Raw genomic sequence first — 19,433 nt, forward strand, 5'->3', positions numbered from 1 at the left:
AGATACTGGTGACATAAGTGCCATTAGCTATAAGCAGACTCATTTACCAATTGCAGTCTTCTGGAAACAAAGGATTATGATGAATAAGCTCTTCCTGGGCTTCCAGCCGTATACAAGTATCAATTTTAACTGACAGTTGGATGATAAACTCTGCCATCTTCATCATGGATGATGCCTGGGCATGTCTAGTCTGATGGTATTTATATGCGCCCCCCCCCCCCCCCTCCGGTTGTCCTTCCCTCCTGTTTGGTTGGTCCTTATCAATCAGGTTTCTGTTGTCCCACCTTGTTTACAGTCAAATTCCAGTTCTTAGTTAGAGCAAAACTTTTGTCTTTGTTAAAATTCTTTTCCTCTAGTTTTATTTCAATGGCTTTCTTCACCAGATGGTTCCAAAAGCCAGTAGTGCAGCTCTGTAGTTTTGATGCTGGAACACTGAAGTGTCCAGTTGAAGTAAGAAGTACTCTTATACAGGAGAGGTACCCTAAAGTAGGATTTACTGTTGAGCCTCATTGGAAATGTGTAGGACATAAAGTAAGAAAGGGACAAAGTATTAAACTAGATTTGGGGTGACTGAAGTTCAGAATGCTAAAATGATTGGTATTCTGTCTCTTTATTCATTACAGTGCACAAAAATGAATGTGTTTTGTTATTTTAAAAGCAAATACGAGGAAATCTGCAGATGCTGGAAATTCAAACAATAACACACACAAAATGCTAGTCCTGACGAAGGGTCTCGGCCCGAAACGTCGACAGCGCTTCTCCCTATAGATGCTGCCCGGCCTGCTGTGTGCCACCAGCATTTTGTGTGCGTTAGTGTTTTGTTATTTCATTGGAAGGGTTGTTTTGGGTGAGAATGGAAGAAGTGAAAGAGCATGTATTGCCGGTTTTTTCCATATTTAAAGTGCTGTGGGAAGCCTGTTCTGGAATAATTGATAAGTTAGCTATTGTGCCATGAATGAAATGAGCTACTCATAATGCTGAAAGTGAGGGTAGTAAACGTCAGGGATGGGGAGGGTGATGGTGGAGTGGGGTGGGGGGAGGCCAAATCATACACTCAAGGAACAACATCAATTTTTTTCTTTTGATATCATCTTTTTATTTGCTGATTCTTTCATTAACTTAATTTCTCATGTTTACCTACCTTGCACACTGCATTTTTACCTTATACCAACTCTTTCCTCCACCCACCCTACACCCCCAACCCTTCAGGCTTTATGTTCTTTTCTCCTTTTTTCACTGCTGCAGTATTAAATTAAAACCTTATATTTCTCCAACTTTTTCCAGTTCTGATGAAGTCATTAACCTGAAATGTTAACTTTGTTTTCTCTCCACAGATTCTATTGTACATTGAAAGTTTCCAGTATTTCTTGTTTCTATTTTCCAGCATCCACGGTATTTCACTTTTTTTTGTCTTAATGATTTTCTATTTGCATTTCATATGTAATTTGAAATCAGCCCCAATTTACCTGTGTAATGTTACGCTGAAGTTCAACACTGTGACTTTATTGTGATTTATAGCTTAAGTTTGTAATGATATGACATATGACATATATGACAGATATGACATATGGAATGGGCAATAATTTATGTTGTAAATAAAGTTTTCAAGCATATTTTTGAAAAGCGCTCTATAAAAGGATAATCCTCAATTTTGTAAATAGTGCAAGACTTAACTAGAAGAAATATAGAATAAGGGATGTTTGTGAATGTGAGATTTTCTGCCTTCTGCTAATTGCATATTTTAAAGAACCTAATTGTTAATTCATTTTAATTTCTTGGCAAGATAGAAGTCTAAAATTCTAGTTGCTTTAATTATTTAGATTTGCCTTCTTGCAAATGACTAAACAGAAAATGTGCGACTATTTGAACATTATTTCTTCTTTAATAAGCATGCATAGGATCTGATAGATATTTAACTGAAAACTAGATTTTGTTTGGAATCTAGTTTCACACTTAATAGTACATTCATGGAGACTTTGTATATCTGGAAATCAAAATCCATTAACAACAATGTTTTTTAATGTTTACGTCTGAATCCATTTGTCTCGTCACAGAATCAGATTTGTTTTGGACTTCATTATGATTTTTAAGTGTGATCATCTGGAAAGAGTTTGCACTCTGTAAAATAAATTAATATGAATATTCTACTAGATCTAACATTCAATAAGCTTGAGCAATGAAAATTTGAACAATTAGAGGATTCTTTTCTTGTGCTTCAACTGCGTATTTAAATATTATCTCTAGATCAAAGTTTTTTGGGTATCTTTGATTATTTACAAGTTGCTTACATTCAAAAAACTCAAATTCAAATTTTAGGGTTTTTTTTGCAGAATAATATGAAGTTCTATCATCCAGTAACTTCTGTGATAACTAAGCTGTAATAAAATATTTCAATATGGTATTTGGAAGTCATTATAAATCAAATTCACACTATAATATTGTGTTTTAATTTACCAGATAAAATGTTTGTTTTAACTGGAATAAATCTGGCTTGTATCCTTGCACTTCCAGCACTTCCTGAAATCAGTCCCAGGTCCCTAGTTTGAGACCTGTCCAATTATAAGATCAGTAAGAACCACATAAAAACTTCTGAAGTGTTTCTTTAAAAATATGGTATTCCCCTACTCAGTCAAAATGCACTTGTCTGAATCATTGAACTACTTGTATAGTGGTTAGTTCTGATTGCCTTATTACAGGAAGGATGTAGAAGCTTTAGAGAGGATGCAGAGGAAATTTACCAGGATGCTGACTGGATTAGGGAACGTATCTTATGAGGAAAGTTTGAATGAGTTACAGCTTTTCTCTTTGAAATGAAGGAGGATGAGAGGTGACTTGATAGAGGTGTATAAGATTATGAGAGGCACAGGTAGAGTGAATAGCTAGCACTTTTTCCCCCCAGTGAGGCAGAGACCAAAACAGGAGTACATCTGTTTAAGATAAGTGGAAATGTTCGAGGTAGGTTTTATATAAAGAGTGGTAGGTGCCTGGAATATGCCACCCAAGGTGGTGATAGAGATGGATACAATAAGAACATTTGAGAGACTCTTAGATAGGCACATGGATGCAAGAAAATACTGCTATACTCTTTTCCATAGATGCTGCCTGGCCCTCTGAGTTCCTTCAGCATTTTGTGTGTTGCTTGGATTTCCAGCACCTGCAGATTCTCTGTTTGGGACTGGAGAGAGTTATGGGCTCTATAGGAGGGAAGGGGTAGATTGTGGGCCGAAGGGCTTGTCGTTTTCTGTGTTCTATATTTTTTTGCGGGCTTTGCTGGTGAATCATCTTGAGGAAAATTTTTTTTAAATGATTTTGAAGTCTATTTCTTTTTTTTTTGAAAACTTGCTCAATTTGAACAAAGGAGTGTGTCTGGGAGCTAAAGGAACCCAGTGTAAGGGGGGGGGGGACATCACGTGATGATGTAGGATCGAGACATGATCCAGCTCTCCCGTTTTATAAAAAAAAGAACCCAGTAAAATAATGTTTAAGTGAAGAAAAGTTAGTAAATACTTTTTAAAAATTATTTATAAACTACTCAGGATTGTCTTAAGATATGTCTCCTAAACAGAAGCAGAAGAAAACTATTACTTTGAAGACAACACAAGTTGGAAAAGAATCAAGGCCGGCCGCCACCAAAGAGCCTCGGGCTCAAGTGCATTTTACCTCCGGCGATACAGAATAGGAAACTGCGGCAACATCAACTGTTTCCAAAAAAAAAGAGCAACAGGAATCGTGCATGCGTGAAGGAAGGGGCATGCGCAAACACGAGCAACCCAAACTACAAATCCCAGCTATGATCAGAACTGAAAGTGAAATTGAATATGAGGTGGAATGAGATTCTCTGGATAAATCAGACGAAGATGAAGAGACAAACAAAGAAGAGCACCAGGAAGAGGTTGGAGGTGATATTTGAGACACAAAAAAAATCTTTGGTGCAAATAATGCATGCATTAAAAGTAATTAAAAATATGAAGATTATATTTGATAAAATGATGAAAAGACAGGACAAAATGGACAAGAAAATTAAAAACTTGGAAGAAACAACGGGAGACATCATTGATAGAGTGAATAAAATGGAAGATAATATTTCTGCCTGGACATCAGAAAGAAAATGGTTGTTGTAAAAAGTGGATGTACTTGAAAATTTTAGCAGACGAAATAATATTAAGATTGTTGGACTTAAAGAAGGTATAGAGGGAGAGGATCCAATAAATTTTTTTCAAAAATGGATTCCGGAAATTTTGAAAATGGAAGAAGGAACCCAGTTACTTGAAATTGAAAGGGTTCACGGAGCCTTAAGATCAAGACCTCAAGTTGATCAAAACCCACGATCAATCTTGATAAAATGCTTAAGATATCAAGATAAAGAAAATATCCTGAAGGCGGCTGCCCAACGTGCCAGAAAGAGAAGCGGGCCATTGATGATAGAAGGGAAAACGGTTCTTTTCTACCCTGATATAAGTTATGACCTTTTGAAGAGAAAGAAGGAATTTAACCCAGCGAAAAAGGTTTTATGGGAAAAAGGTTATAAATTTATATTGCGCCACCTGGCAACCCTGATAATTTTTTTGGATGACGGAAAAAGAAGATCTTTTACTGATTATCAGGATGCGGAAGAATTTGCACAAGAACTCCCAAATATTCGCTAACCACAGCCAAAGATTTAAAAGTGAAACGGATTAAAGATGGACAGTGAATAGAATTGATGGATGTTTAAGGACAGAAGAATATTTAAATATATTCTTAATTATATGATACAGGGGGAGAAAGGTAAAAATTTGAGAAATATTAATCGAGAGTAGTGATATTATTTTTTTCATCTCTTATATATACTTTTTTTTGTTACGGGGAGCTGGGGAACTTCGGATCGATTGCTACGGGATTCACGTGTGTAATCATGGTGATTGCCATGACCCGCACAACAGAGGGGGGGCAATGTTGTGTTTTTTTTAATTCACAACATTAGTAGGGGGGTATTTTGTTTTTTTTCTTTATAATCTATTTTTCTTAATCTTCCTTTTCTTGGACAAGCAGGGGTGGGGGGGGGGGAGACATATAGCAACATGGAGAATTTTAAAAAGATTCCCCAAGGTACTATGAAAGTTGAAAAGTTAGGTATTACTATAGACTGGAGTAACCCTGTTAAAAAATAATGACTAATTTACTGAATTTTTAAAGTTTTAATGTTAATGGGCTTAATGGATCGGTGAAAAGAAAAAGAATTTTAACATACATTAAGAAAAGGAAAATAGATATAGCTTTTAGCTGCATTCCATTTGAAAAAATTACTTATAATTTAAGAGATAAATATGAAATATTTCTGAAAATTTGGCTCTCTTATTTACAAAAGATAGGATTAAATATATAGGTGCTCCGAAGATAAAATTATTGTTTATTTGGGGAAAGAAATAAATATATATACTAAAGCTATTATGAACTCCATGGAGCATGTGGAGATCTTCTGATATCCAGGCATTCTTTCTTTCTTTCTTTTTCTCTTTCTACAGGGATATGTTGGGGGGGGGGGGCGGGGAAAGGTTGATCTTTTTTCTCTTCTGTAACCATTTGAAAATTCAATAAAAAATTTATTAAAAAAAAAAGGAACCCAGTGGTAAGAATTCAGGAGCCTTTGCAGTTATCTAATGGGTCTGAAATTCTTGAAAGTTTTTGGAGGATAGTGGTCGGCAGAGTGGATGTACTATCTGTGTGTGTGGTAGAGGAAACCATTTTGGTAAAGGAAGGCATTTCAGTAGAGAGGAGTGATCTTATGGAATGATACTGTTCTTGGCAACAACAGGCACATGTTAAGAGCGCTCTGTTATCTGCCCAGTGCCAGGATTCTAGATTTCTGTTCTGTGCTGGAGAGTAGCTTGGGAAGGGAATGATCCAATTGTTGTGAGGCTTCTAGGTAGCAACGTTGCAGATAAGGCAAAGAGGTCCTTGCATGATCAATTTTAAGAGCTAGTCAGCAATTGAAGAAGTGAACTGAAAAGGTTATAATTTCTTTATTATTACCCAAGTTGCAATAGAACAAATAAGATTAGAGAAGTTAATGTATAGTTCTTTTAGCAGTAGAAATTGATGTAGAATAGTGTAGTACATGTGGGTTTTGGTTTATGAAGCATTGGCACCTGTATGGAGGACAGTAAGAGCAACAGACCTGAGAAACTCTGACGTGAACTGTGCTAGAACTAGTGTATTAGTGAGCCTCATTAGACAAGAAAATTTTAACCTAAATCAAAGTTCGCAGTAGATTTATTATCAAAGTATGTATACATCATCATATACAACCCTGAGCATCATTTTCTTGTGGACATACTCAATTAATCCATATAATAATAACCGTAAGTACCAACTTGGGCATTCAATCTTTGTGCAAAAATTAACAAATTGAGCAAATACAAAAATTATAATAAATAAGCAATAACTATCGAGAACATGGGGTAAAGAGTAATTGAAAATGAGTCCATTGGTTGTAGGAACATTTCAATGATGGGACAATTGAAATTGAGTGAAGTTATTCCCTTTGGTTCAAGAGCCTGATGGTTGAGGGTTTATAACTGTTCCTGAACCTGGTGGCGTGAGTCCTGAGGCTGCTGTACCTTCTTCCTGTTGGGAGCAGTGAGAAGAGAGCATGTCCTGGGTGGTGGGTTCCCTGATGATGAATGCTGCTTTCCTGTGACACTGTTTCATGTTGATATGCCAAATGGTGGGGAGGGCTTTAACCATGATGGACAGGGTGATATCCACTACTTTTTTTGTAGGATTTTCCATTCAAGGGCATTGGTGTTTCCATTCCAGGCTGTGATGTAGGACAAAGGTTCAAAGTTGAGAAAATGTAAATCAAAGAATAGAAACAAGGCAAAAAAGAATTGTTGCAGACTGATAGGAGTGGATGGAGTATAAGTCTCTAAGTCAGTAGATTGTGTTAGAGGTTACAAAAATAATATTAATAGGAAGGTTCTGCATCTGAGTGTGTGTAGCATTCGAAAACACAACACATGGATTGAGATGCAAGTTTATATCCACTTGCACCAAGGAGGAGGGGCTGCAGGTCAGCATAAATTGGGAAATTTATTTATTATTATTGTCACGTACCAAGGAACAGTGAAAACATGCCATGCACATCATTCACACAGATCAATTCATTACAACAGCGCATTGAGGTAGTACAAAGTGTAGAATAGTGTGACAGATGCAGAGAAAGTGCAGTGCGATAGACGAAAAGGTGCAAGATCATTAGTAGGTAGATCTGAATGTCCAAGTGTATACAGCATTTGGGAGAGCTGGGAAGCTGAGTAAGGGTGGAAAAGTGGCTTTATGAATGAGAGTTTTGGCACTGTAGAGAGGGCTGATCTAAGTTCAGGAGATGTGAATGTAGAAGCAGTGTGGATGAAGGTAAGAAATAGAAAGACAAGAAGTCACATGTTTGTACAAAAGGCCTACAAACCACTTTAAGTCAAATGATGGAATAGTGTATAAAGCAAAAAAAAAGAGATGAAGAATACAAGACAGTTTCTCATATAACATTTTCTGGAGCCTGCCAGAGAAGAAGCTGTACTAAATAAGGTATTATGTAATGAAATGGGATTAATTACTTCGCTCATCATGGAGACACCCCTAGGTACAATGCTCATAACATGATTAAATTTTATATTTAGTTTGAGGGAGAGAAAAATGGGTCCAAGCCTAGTATTTTAAACATCAGTAAGGGCAATTATGAGGGCATGAAAGCGAAGGCAGCTAAAGTGCCTTGACAAATTAGATTAAGGGACGGTTATTTGAGATGTAGTGGCAGACATTTAATGGGATCTTTCAGATTACCCAGAATAAGTACGTCCTGAAGAGTGAAAAAATTCCAAGGGGGGAGGGCACTACATCCATGGTTAACAAAACAAGCTAAAGGTAAAGCGTATTTGCAGAAAGATTGCCAGCAGAGCAGAAAATTGGGCAGAGTATTTAAAAAAAACAATTAAAATAAAATAACTGAAAGGTTAATAAGGGAGGAAAGTTGAAATAAGAGATGGCATTAACTAGAGATATAAAAATGGATAGTTTGTTAACTCATTATATTTATAACCCACTAGAGAAACTAAGTGAGCATTGGTTCAATAAAAAATGTGCCTGGGGAATTAATGAAAAACAAGGAGATGGTAAATGAAATAAACAGTTATTTACATCATCCAACACTGTAGAGGATGCAAGTAGCATTCCAGAAATGGTTGTAAATCAGGAACTCAAGGAAGATTACAATCAGAGAAGTGGCACTGAGCAAATTATTGGAAACTGGTTGACAAGTCTCCAAATCCTGAATGCACATCATCCCAGGCCCCAGACCCTCACCATCTGTGACTTGCTCTCTTCTCATTACTACCATCAGGTGAAGACCCACATTTTTCCCCTCCGCCATCAGTTTTCTGAATTGTCCATGAACACTACCTTGTTATTCCTTTGCACTATTTATTTTGCAGTTTATAATAATGTTATGCCTTTGCGCTGTACTGTTGCTACAAAGCAGTAAATTTCATGATGGTTGAATTGTCAGTTGATGTACATCTGAACTACATACATATATATTTTTGCGTTATTGTATTTTACTGATACTCCATATGCCCTCGTTACCTTGTATATGCCCAGTCTAGGCCTCAAGCTGCAGTGTCAGGGGGGTATGGCACGGTGTCCAGGGAGTCCATGTTACCACCTCCCCCTAGTGTTCACTCGGCAGAAGACAAGCTCTATTGTGGTTGACTGTAGATTGATGCCACGAGATTGGAATCTTTTATTGAGTGATTATGATACTATTTGTGCTTGTTATCTTGTGTGTACTTAATGCTGTGTGTGACTGTTGGTACTGTGTTTTGCACCTTGCTGCCAGAGTAACACTGCTTCATTTGGACTCATTCATGTATGGTTGAATGACAATTAAACTTGAATTGAATTAAAATGCCATAGTTGCTGGAAAGGTTCCATTAAACTGAAAAAATAACTGATGCAAGTTAACTCAAAGGGAGTGAGACATCTGGCAGGAAACTATAGGCCAGTTTGATTAAAATCTATTAAAAGGCAAACGTTAGAAGTTATTATTGAAAATCTTATAGCAGGATACTTAGAGCAATGCAAGGTAATCAGACAAGTTCAGCATGGTTGTATCAAGCATGATTTTCCTTTCACCACTTTGTTGGTGTTCTTTGAAAATGTACAGTGTTGTGGATAAAAAGGAATTAGTGGATTTACTATGCTTGGATTTTTATAAAGTGTTTGATGTTTTACTAAACATAAAAACACTTGGGGTGGGACAGGGATCCCCACTATTTATTACTGAAAGATACTTAGTAATCAATCACACTCAACCTCCCAAGCTTGATGAAAGGATCATTCTCTGAAAGCTTTGGTGTTATTAAGTATTTTCTCACAAAGTAGCTAGTGACTGTACTTTATTGGACTGTACTGTAAGTGTTTCAATAGGCAGAATATCCTTGGATTTTGATTTGAACCTGAATTTGACTTTCATCGTTTGTCTGCTGACCAATGTACATACATACTGTTACTACAGTAATAAAGCCACACACAACTTTCTTTTGGACTTGGAAAAATTGTCATTTGCTCTATAGCTCTTACAGAATGCAGTCAAATAATCTCCATTGTACTTACTGATCAAAATACTCCTTGTCTGGAGATCAATGAATTCCATTTGCAGAGATTTGGGTGTAGAATCAATGCTGAAAGCAAATGGTTTTTCAAAAAGTATTCTGTCAATGGAAGCCTTGGACTCTTTCAGAAACTGCTCTTGTAGTAATGCAAGCATCACCTTATGCCTTTAAAATCCTGTTAGCAGAATATGTCTCTGAGAGTTGGGTGAGCTGGAAAATGATAGTTTGCCTTCAGCGATCTGGTAACAGCTGCAGTTTTTCTCTTAAATTGCTGATGAGATTTACTTTCCCCTGCAACTTAATGCTGAGATCATTTATGTACTAAATCAAGTCAGCTTTGAAAGCAAGCTTCCATGGCTGCTGGCTTTCGTAAAGATTTTTTTTTACGAATCCTGCTCACTTCATTCATGAATGTGTCAATTTTCAAAAATCTCTTCAGCACACTGCCACTGCCACAACATGTTCTACTATAGTGAAATTGGTATTTTCCGCAGCAAAACTCAAAATGCTGGAGGGGCTCAGCAGTCATGTAGGGGAATGGAGGGGAATAAACAGTTGCTGTTTTGGGTCAAGAGCCTTCATCAGGACTGGAAAGGAAGGAGGTAGAAGTCAGAATAAGAAGATGGGGAGGGGGAGGGGAAAGAATACAAGCTGGCAGGTGATAAGTGGAGCAAAGTGAGGGGGGAGGGGTGGGTGATCTGAGAGGTAAGCTGAGAGATGACACGTGGAAGAGGTAAAGGGCTGAAGAAGGAGGAATCTGATTGGAGTGGAGAGTGGACCATGGAAGAAGGGGGAGGAGGAGGGATACCAGAGGGAGGTAATGGGCAAGTGAGGAGAAGGGAAGGTGAAAGAAAGGGGAATAGGGAAGTTTATTTCATATACTTTTGGAATTGTCTGTGGCTTTGTTAACATGAACACTTGAAATTAACAGTTTACTCTACAATTTCCTCTTTAAAGTTGAGTATCTTGATGTCGTGTGATCCATTTTAATTTTGTTTTGCCCATTGATTCTGCCTGGTAGTTAACCCTGCCAACCTTTTTCCCCCATTGTGTTCCTTACTCTGTCAGTGGTGACACACTTCAGATGCTCCCACTTTAAATTCAGTCCCCCAAAATATTTAATGGACATTCATAAAAATGTCTTCAGCTCAGCACAATCATACTACGCAGCCCTGTTAGTAATATTGAATCATGAATGAATGCAAGCAACCTGGCAATTACCCAAAGCATTTAAAAAAAAAAGAAAATTTGCTAATCTGAAGCAGGTATTCACTTATGCCCTCTACTCTTGTAACCATGGTAGTTCACAAACATGCTGCTTCAAAGAGATCTCACTTTTCTGACTTTTTCCCCAACTATTTGGATCATATAATGTTTGATAAACTCTCCCTCTGTAAAAGGCTTCTTCTCTTTTTATTAGGTCAGATACTTGTTAGCTGTCTCTTTACAGAGGCAACATTTTGAAGATGCTAGCAAATAAAAGATTTATTTCCAACTGCTAAGACATTTTCTTCCTATATTCACTTGTATATGCAGAGGACACCACTGTAGCGTAGTGGTTAGTGGGGCTCTATTACAGTTTGTCAGTTTCAGCATCCTCTGTAAGGAGTCTCTGAACGCCCATCCAGTGGAAAGTGTGGATTTTTACTGGGTGCTCTGGTTTCCTCACACAGTCCAAAAACGCACAGGGTAAGTTAATTGGTTATTGTATATTGCCCTGTGATTAGGTTAGGATTAAATCAGTGTTGTTAGGGTTGCTGGGATGACGAGGCTCAAAGGGCCAGAAGGGCCTATTCCAGCTGTACCTAAGTGAATAGAACAAATAAACTATCTATGTACTTTGTCTTGTAATGGTGCCATACATTCCTTCTAAACCACATTGGTTATTTGCATATCAAGAAAGTAATTTGTTTGACAGATACAAAATATTCAAATGACCAATTTTCTTTAAACTTGTGATGCGTATCAATCTTCTTTCTTTGACAAGATGAAAATGCGGGAAGGAGGCCCAGGAACTTGCGTGCAAAGCAGCATAGAGGTCAGGGATGTGTAAAATTAGCGCACTCTGAGCACTTAGCCTCTGAGTGCTTCAGTTAAGTGAGCAGGGTGACAGTACATGGTCAGATTGTACCCATTTTATTTGGCCTTGCTTTAATGTTCAGTGAATTGATCTGCAGAGTTTTATTTTGTCATGGGAACTGTTAGCAAAATTGTTCTGATACAGGATCATGACACACAGTGAAGGCCATCTCCTTGCTGTTTGATCTGCTGAATTGTTTCAGCAGTTTATTTTTTTTGCTCCGGATTCCAGCATCTGCAGTCCCTTTTGTTTCAATTAAGAAAAAATTAATTGGTTACATGTGGCCCATGAATTACTGGCGCAGGGCATAATAGGAGTAGTAATTAGAATTAAAATGAGAAGTAATTAGATGTAACCATAAATGGATCATTTTCTGTTTGGCAAGATGTGACAAGTAGTGTGCCAGAGGAAATGGTACTGGGGCCTCAACTTCTTGTAATTCAGATGACTGCAAAGGTGTTGCTAAATTTGCTAATGATGCAGAGAATGGTGAGAAATTGAGTTGTGGAGAGTGTATGGAGTTAAAAGTGATATAGATAGGGTGAGTGGGCAAATTATGTCAGAATATAATGTGGGAAAATTGTCCTTTTTAGCAGAAAGATGAGAAAGCAGCTATGATATAACTGTTGAGATATTACAGAGCTCTGAGGTTCAGAGAGATCTGACTGTCACAGTGCATGATTAGCAAAAAGCCAGTATGTGGTTACTGCATGTAATTAAGGAAACTAACAATGTTATTGCTTGCTGAATTGAATACAATTATTCTGCAGTTACTTTGGTCACTTGTGAGATCACATCTGGAACATTGTGTACAGTACTGATCTCCTTTTAAGGAAGAAATGGAGGCAGATTGGAGAAATCAGAGAATGGAAGCAGAAACAACTTATATTTTATGAGTTAAGGTTGGATGGGTTGATCTTGTATCTGTTGAAATTTAGAAGAAAGAGGGATGATTGCTTGAAACATTGCTGGTGCTGAGGGTGGATATGGAGACAGTGTATACCCTCGGGGGAGAATCTAGAACTTGGGGTCACCTTTATAGGCTGGAAATGATGCAAGACCCTTTGAGGACTGTGAGGGGTTAATACTTTCTTTTGCAGAGGATGATGGAAGCAGAATTTTCAAATACTTTTAAGACAGATTTAGAGATATTCTTGACGAGCTTGGTGGTGAGCGATTATCATAAGTAGATTGAAATTGATTTTGAGGTTGTAATCAGATTGGCCAAAAACTCAGTTAAGGGTTTGAACAGCATAGTGCTTTTTCCTTGTGCCTAATTTGTGTTATATGCTAACTAGGAATGGTTGGGATTCTTGAGCTCTTTACCTGCAGCTAACCAATGAATCCAGTCTGGCACAACCTAGTTAATAAGTAGGAAGTTGTACAAACTTGTATGAAGATTCTGGACAAATTTAATTTGCTTACTGTGCTGAATGAAGTATTATGTAGAGTTAACTAATTTGATTTAAAAAAAAATACAAGTTTATCAAAAAGCTTCTGCAACTTTAGGATTAAGTTTCAGTATTCAGTTTTATTGCCAATGAAGTAACTGAAATAAAGGAGAGTTGCATGAAGAGTGGTTGCCAATTTGTAGGCAGCAAGGAGCATCAGTGACTTGGTACGTTGTTTTAATGATGTGAAATAATGTAGCTTAATATAATTCTTCTGTACTTCCTCACAATAATGCCATGGGACCTTTGGGCCTGCATTTAAGCCTTGTTGAAGCCTTGTCTGAAAGATGGCACTTCCAAAAGTGTTGGATTTGCTTAATACTGCACTGCAGTATTTGCCTGGATTGTTGTGCTTAGATCTCTGGGAAGGTATTGAATGTTTAACCTTTTCAATCAGGCTAGAGTACTGCCACTTCACATTGATTACCTTAATTAATGTAAAAGAATTTAAATTTGACGATCAATGTCATTGTTCTAGAAACTTGCATTTATATGATCATAATTTCCAAAACTTGAAGTTTCCTGTTAATTCCACTCTAATTTAAATAATCATCTTAGTCCATCATTCCACCATCCACCAAAAATGCATTTGAAACAAATAAATTGTTGCAAGAAAAAACATAATTAATAAGAGTTTACTCCCCTTACTTTGTTAACAATCTCATTAACTGATTATCTTTCTGCCCTGTCCTTCAAGTGTTGATGGAGACTGAGTGATGTAATTCAAATTAAAAATAGATTTGAGATGCTATAGGAAGGCTTTTGCATACAGTCAAGTTGGTCATAACATGACATTGTATTACAGAATGTAATAGTTGCAAATTTACATTTAAAGCTTTAAATGTGAATAGCAATTATTACATCAGTTAGGAAATTACCATTATAAAGCATTATGATTAAGTATTGACCTTGAAATTCAGATGTGCAGTTGTGCTTGCAACATAATTTCTAGGTGTGGCTTTGGTATTTTAAGTGGCAGATTCTGCATTCATTTGCTTTTTTCTACTTTTACATGATCATTTTGATTTATATGTAAAGTACAGTTATTTTATTACTCTGGTAACAAGCACAAGATGATGCCAAAGTGGCATTAATAATTGAAAGATTTGTAATCTGAATTATTTGACAAGACAGTCAAAATGACATGTATTAACAGCAAGAAATATAAAAACTGAATGAAGTTTCTAAAGGATTTTTTGGCAGCTTTCTGCATGACGTGTCACATTGTAATTGTTTCTTCAATAATCTATGTCACAAGTTCTCAAACCTTGCAGATCTGAGAGAGGCTCCATCAAAAATACAGCAAGGTTAGCCTTGGTTGACTATTTATGTCATAACTATTACTCCTAATTTCAGTGTCTCTCTCGCTCCCAATGCAGTTGTGCTGGAGCTGTGAATCAGTTATGATTGATCTTGATCTCTTGCCTCCACCTTAATCATTCTTCTACATTACTTGTGGTGATTCCATTTATGTGTTGCATCAAACACGGTGTATTTCATGCAACTTCATCTCAAGATTTGTATTTCTAGTTACTTTCCTACCATTCCACAAACTCCATTGTTCACTCTTCATTAGGATGTCCGATCAGCAACCAATCCTTTGAATGCCAAAGTCCTTTGCTTGGGTGACATACAAAAGCATGCTTGCATTATGTGTACCAAATGCATATAAATAACCAAATTAATTTCACTATATTGAAAGAATCATGGATGGAGAAAACTGAGCTGTTTGGAATTTTGTAACTTGAGATGAGGGGGAGAGCCTTCAGAAGCAAAACTTGATGTGAAAGAAAGTGCAGAGAGGTTAGAGTCACTGGAGTTTGTTTCCAGTGGGTTACATTGAAGTTATTCCTTTGAAGCCTGGTTAGACTGTCCCAGTATTATAAAAGAAATGGAGAAAAGCCAGAAAGATGGACAAATATTAAAAGAAGCGAGAGAAATCAATGTAGCCTCTGTCTCTAGAGAGGGCATACTGTAATGTGACTTGTTTGAGCTTTTAAGATTATAAAAGAGTTTGAAAGGATGGATGTCTAAACTTAGATCTCCAACCATCAGTGGAAATAAGGTTAAGAACTGTAAAAGTAAGCTGGCGACTATTAAATTAATTAAGGAATTTAGAAGAAACTGCTATACCAAAGTGTAGCATAAAGGAGTTTAGGTTCTAGAATGGAAAAGGCCATTTTTGATGGCATTAGAAAGCTTTTTGATGGCAGTTATATGTGGCAACTTGTTGCCTGTTGCACCGATTGGAATCATCCGATATTTCCGTTTAGGACTACTACAGATGAAATTGACAGCTCCAGCCATGGGTTCTTTAGTAAGCAACATCATGTTAAGATGCTTGAAAAATCTATCCATCCATAAAATTGACAAACCCCAGACAGCAGAATCAGGTTGCAATTGCAGTTCCCCTTTAAGAAAATGGAAGTGGGGAAGGTGCACGGAGCTATAGATATGGGTGAAATGCGGAGGCCTTACTTCTGTACTCTTGACTATCTGCTGGTGAATATGCAGTCTCTGGAAAATAACACTGAAGACTTCAGAGCAAGATTGCAATACCAGAGGGACATCAGGGACTGCTTTGCACTTTGCTTCACCGAAACGTGGCTTACCCCTTTGAATTCAGATGTAGTGCTGGAGCCCAATGGCTTCACTTTTCATGGTAAAGACAGGTCTTTTGAGTCTTTTAATGGTAGAAGAAGGGGCAGTAAGCTTCATGATTAACTCATTATGGAGCACAGACAGGATAGTTCAGTCTCAGTCCTGCTCACCCAAACTGGAACATCGAGCATCATCCATCATTCTAGTAGTGTGTACATTCAACCTCAGGCAGGTGCTCAAGGAGCTGAGCACTGTGATCAGCAGTCATAAAACAGAACACGGTCAATCCTTCCCTATCGTTGCAGGAGATCTCAAGGGTAGCTTGAAATCTCTGAACAACTGCCACCGACATATCACCTGTGGAACCACATTTGAACGCTGTTATGCCACCATCAAGAATGCATACTGTGCCATCCTTGCCTGCACTTTGGAAAGACAGATCACCTGGTGTATAGGCAGAGACTAAAGACTGCAGCACAGTGGTGAGGACCATGAAGGTATAATCAAGAGAGAACGGAGGAGCGCTAGAGGACTGCTTTGAGATAGTGGACGGAACAATATTCAGAGACTTATCTTCAAATCTGAATTAGTATGCCACAGTTATCAGTAACTTCATCATTTCCTCTGTGGATGAGTGCGTGTCTTTAAGAACATACCAGACATACTCATACATAAAGCCGTGGATGAAGATGGAGACTGCTGAGTGCTCGATCTGTGGTATTCAAGACCATTGATCCAGAAGTATACAAGATGTCCAGGTACGACTTACAGAAGGCTATTTTAAGAGTGAAAAAACAATTCTGATTAAAGTTAAAGACTGAACCAGATGCACATCATATTTTTTACTACGTATTGCAATGTACTGCTTCACATTTCATGACATATGCCGGTGATATTAAACCTGATTCTGATTCTGCTTATAATGGGTATGGATTAGGATAGGTTGTTTTCTGGCAAAGAGACCCTTGGTAAGTGGGGAGCCTTCAAAAGTAAAATACTGAGAGTACAGAGTTTGTATGTTCTGGTTGGAATAAATAGCAAGGCTAACACATGTAAAGGGGGTTTCTTCTTTTTTTCTTTGTTACTGTGTATGTAATAAAAAGGGGTTCTTTGTTTTGTTAAAAGCAGGAATGTTTCTTTGTTGCGAGAGAGTGCTAGAAGCTTGTTTGGGTTAAAGTTTACTGATAACGAGAATTGTATTCCTTTGTAAAGCAAATGGGGATTAATGTTCTTTCTTCTGAGTCTGTAAGCTATTGTTGATGGGCTTTTAGGCAGATCGGCGCGAGGGGGTTGAGAGAGAGGACGCAATGCTGTAAGCTGGGCGAGGAACGGACCCCAAGCGGGGGTCCAAGGCCAGGAGGTACTCCAAGGAGGGGGGATGAAGCTAGATGTGCTTGGTTGACTACTTCGGAAGGTCCTGAGCTGCGAGTCGAGGAGTTTGGAGTGGATCGAATGGTGGCCAGAAGACTTCAGTAATTGAGCTCCAACGGTTGTGCACGAAGTGGTTTGAACTTGATAAGTTTGGCGCCTTTTCTTTATTTTTTTCTTCATATATACTGTATCATTATTAATCACTTAGTTATAGTAACCTTTGTAAATTGTACTAATTTAATCGCTTATGGTGTACTGTCTGTTTTTTGGGTGAGGCGGGGACATCACACAGCATCCACACCAGCTGATTACCCAGTTTGGCGGGGCCGAAGGCTGTTCCCCCTAGACGAGAATGAGCTGAGCGAGCCTGAGGCGACCCAGGGGGTTACACACATTTAAGGAATCTTGGTTTTTGAGGGATATTTATGCCCTAGTTAAGAAGTAGAAGGCAGTGCATAGCAGATATTTGCAGCAATGAACAAGTGAAGAACTTGAGTATAAGAAGTGTGAGAGGGAAATTGAGAGGGCTAAAATAAGACATGAGGTTGCTGTGGCATACAAAGTGAAGGGGAATCCCAGTAGCTTCTACAGATATATTAAAAGCAAGAGACAAAGTTGGGCCCTTCATGAAGAAGTAGAGGTGTCAGTGTGCTTTCTTCACTATGACATCAATGTGATTGGACCAAGGCAGAATATTGGTGATGTTCACACCTAGGGGCTTGAAGTTCGCACCCCTCCCAACCTCAGCGTTGTTGACGTAGACAGGAGCAAGAGCACCACTTCACCTTCTGAAGTCAATGACCAGTGTGAAAAGTGTTGCCATGACACCATGTAAGTAAGCTCTCCATCTCCTTCCTGTACTCCAACTCATTGTTATTTGAGATTGGCTGACCACAGTAATATCATCTGCAAACTTGTAGATGGAGTTAGAGCAGAATCTGGCCGTGCAGACATGAGTCCTCTACGGGGAGTAGAGTAGGGGGTTAATGTCACAACCTGTGGAGTACCAGTGTTTAGAATAATAGTGATGGAGGTGTTACCGCCTTTCTTTACTGATTGCAGTCTTTTGGTTAGGAAGTCAAGGATCGATTTGCAGAGAGAGGCTTTGACTCCCAGTGTCCAGAATTTGGTGATGAATTTGCTTGGAATAATAGTTTTGAAGGCAGAAGGGTGATCCATAAAGAATAGTCTGATGTAGGTGTCTTTACAGCCCAGGAGGTGTTTCAGTGTTACCATAGACTTGTTTCAATGGTAGACAAGTTACTGTGGGTTGAGATTATGTCTGAGACTGAAGATGACATGTGACATGACCAGCCCCTTAAACCGCTTCATGAGGTAGGTACCAGAGCCACTGGAAATAGTCACTATGGCACATTATCTTGATTTTATTGACTATTTGGATGGTAGTGGTCTTCTTAAAGCTGGAGGGAACTACAGCCTGAATCAAAGATGGGTTAAAATTGTCTGCAAATACCTCCACTAGCTGATCTGCACAGGATCTAAGGACACAGTCAAGGACACTATCGGGGCCTGATGCTTTCCCTGCGTACACTCTCTGGAAGACTGATCATACGTCTATGACAATGATTTCAAATTCAGGTGTACAGGAGGCTGTCGGGATGAGTGATGACATACCCATTCCTTTCTGTTGTGTAATGAAAACGTAGAATGCTTTAAGCTCATCGAGAAGAGATGCGCTGTTGTTGGCAATGTTTCCTGACTTTGTGCTGTAACCAGTTATAGTGTGTAAGCCCTTCCACAGCTGAAGGCTGGACTGGACTAAGAGGCCTGATACTGCCTCTTAGTGTCTTTGATAGCTTTAGTGATGTCATATTTAGGGACAACCTGATTTGAGTGCTGCAGATCTGGACTTCAGAAGAGAGTGGTTCATCCAGGGTTTCTGATTTTGAAACACCTGAATTGTGCTCTTTGATGCACAGATCTCAACACCGTTGCTGATAAAATCTGTGACGATGCTGACATGCTCATCTAGGCTGGCTGCTGAGTCCTTGAGCATGGTCCAGTCTACTTATTCAAAGTTTATAAGCTCATCTGTTTCCTTACACCAGCTCAGTACTGGATTCTCCCAGGTCAACTTCCAAAAAAATTAAATTATTAATATGAAGAAATAGCTGGAGTTAAGCATTCAGTATACACATTTTTCTGCTGTGGTTAGTATAATACAACTAAAGGAGAATTTCCAGTGATTCAAATATCAAATGTCTGATTTGAATCATCTGGTATTTTAGATTAGAGGAAACTTCTACCAATAACTTCTTCCAT

The 19,433-nt window shown here is 38.2% G+C and overlaps 1 protein-coding gene across 10 annotated transcripts in view; it reads left to right on the forward strand.

Annotated features, from left to right (window-relative positions):
• kcnab2a (potassium voltage-gated channel subfamily A regulatory beta subunit 2a) overlaps positions 1-19,433 on the forward strand; it is a 318,636-nt gene that overhangs the window by 66,500 nt on the left and 232,703 nt on the right. For 4 of the 10 annotated variants that reach the window (XM_059952119.1, XM_059952118.1, XM_059952121.1 and 1 more), the window contains one exon: positions 1,335-1,392. The exons of the other annotated variants lie outside the window; for them this stretch is intronic. The gene's annotated coding sequence lies outside the window, so the exon portion shown is untranslated. Of the gene's footprint in view, positions 1-1,334; positions 1,393-19,433 lie in introns of those variants that run through there. 10 annotated transcript variants of the gene reach the window in all.

Source organism: Hypanus sabinus, chromosome 27 (assembly GCF_030144855.1).
Source record: "Hypanus sabinus isolate sHypSab1 chromosome 27, sHypSab1.hap1, whole genome shotgun sequence".
NCBI classification, from domain to species: domain Eukaryota; kingdom Metazoa; phylum Chordata; class Chondrichthyes; order Myliobatiformes; family Dasyatidae; genus Hypanus; species Hypanus sabinus.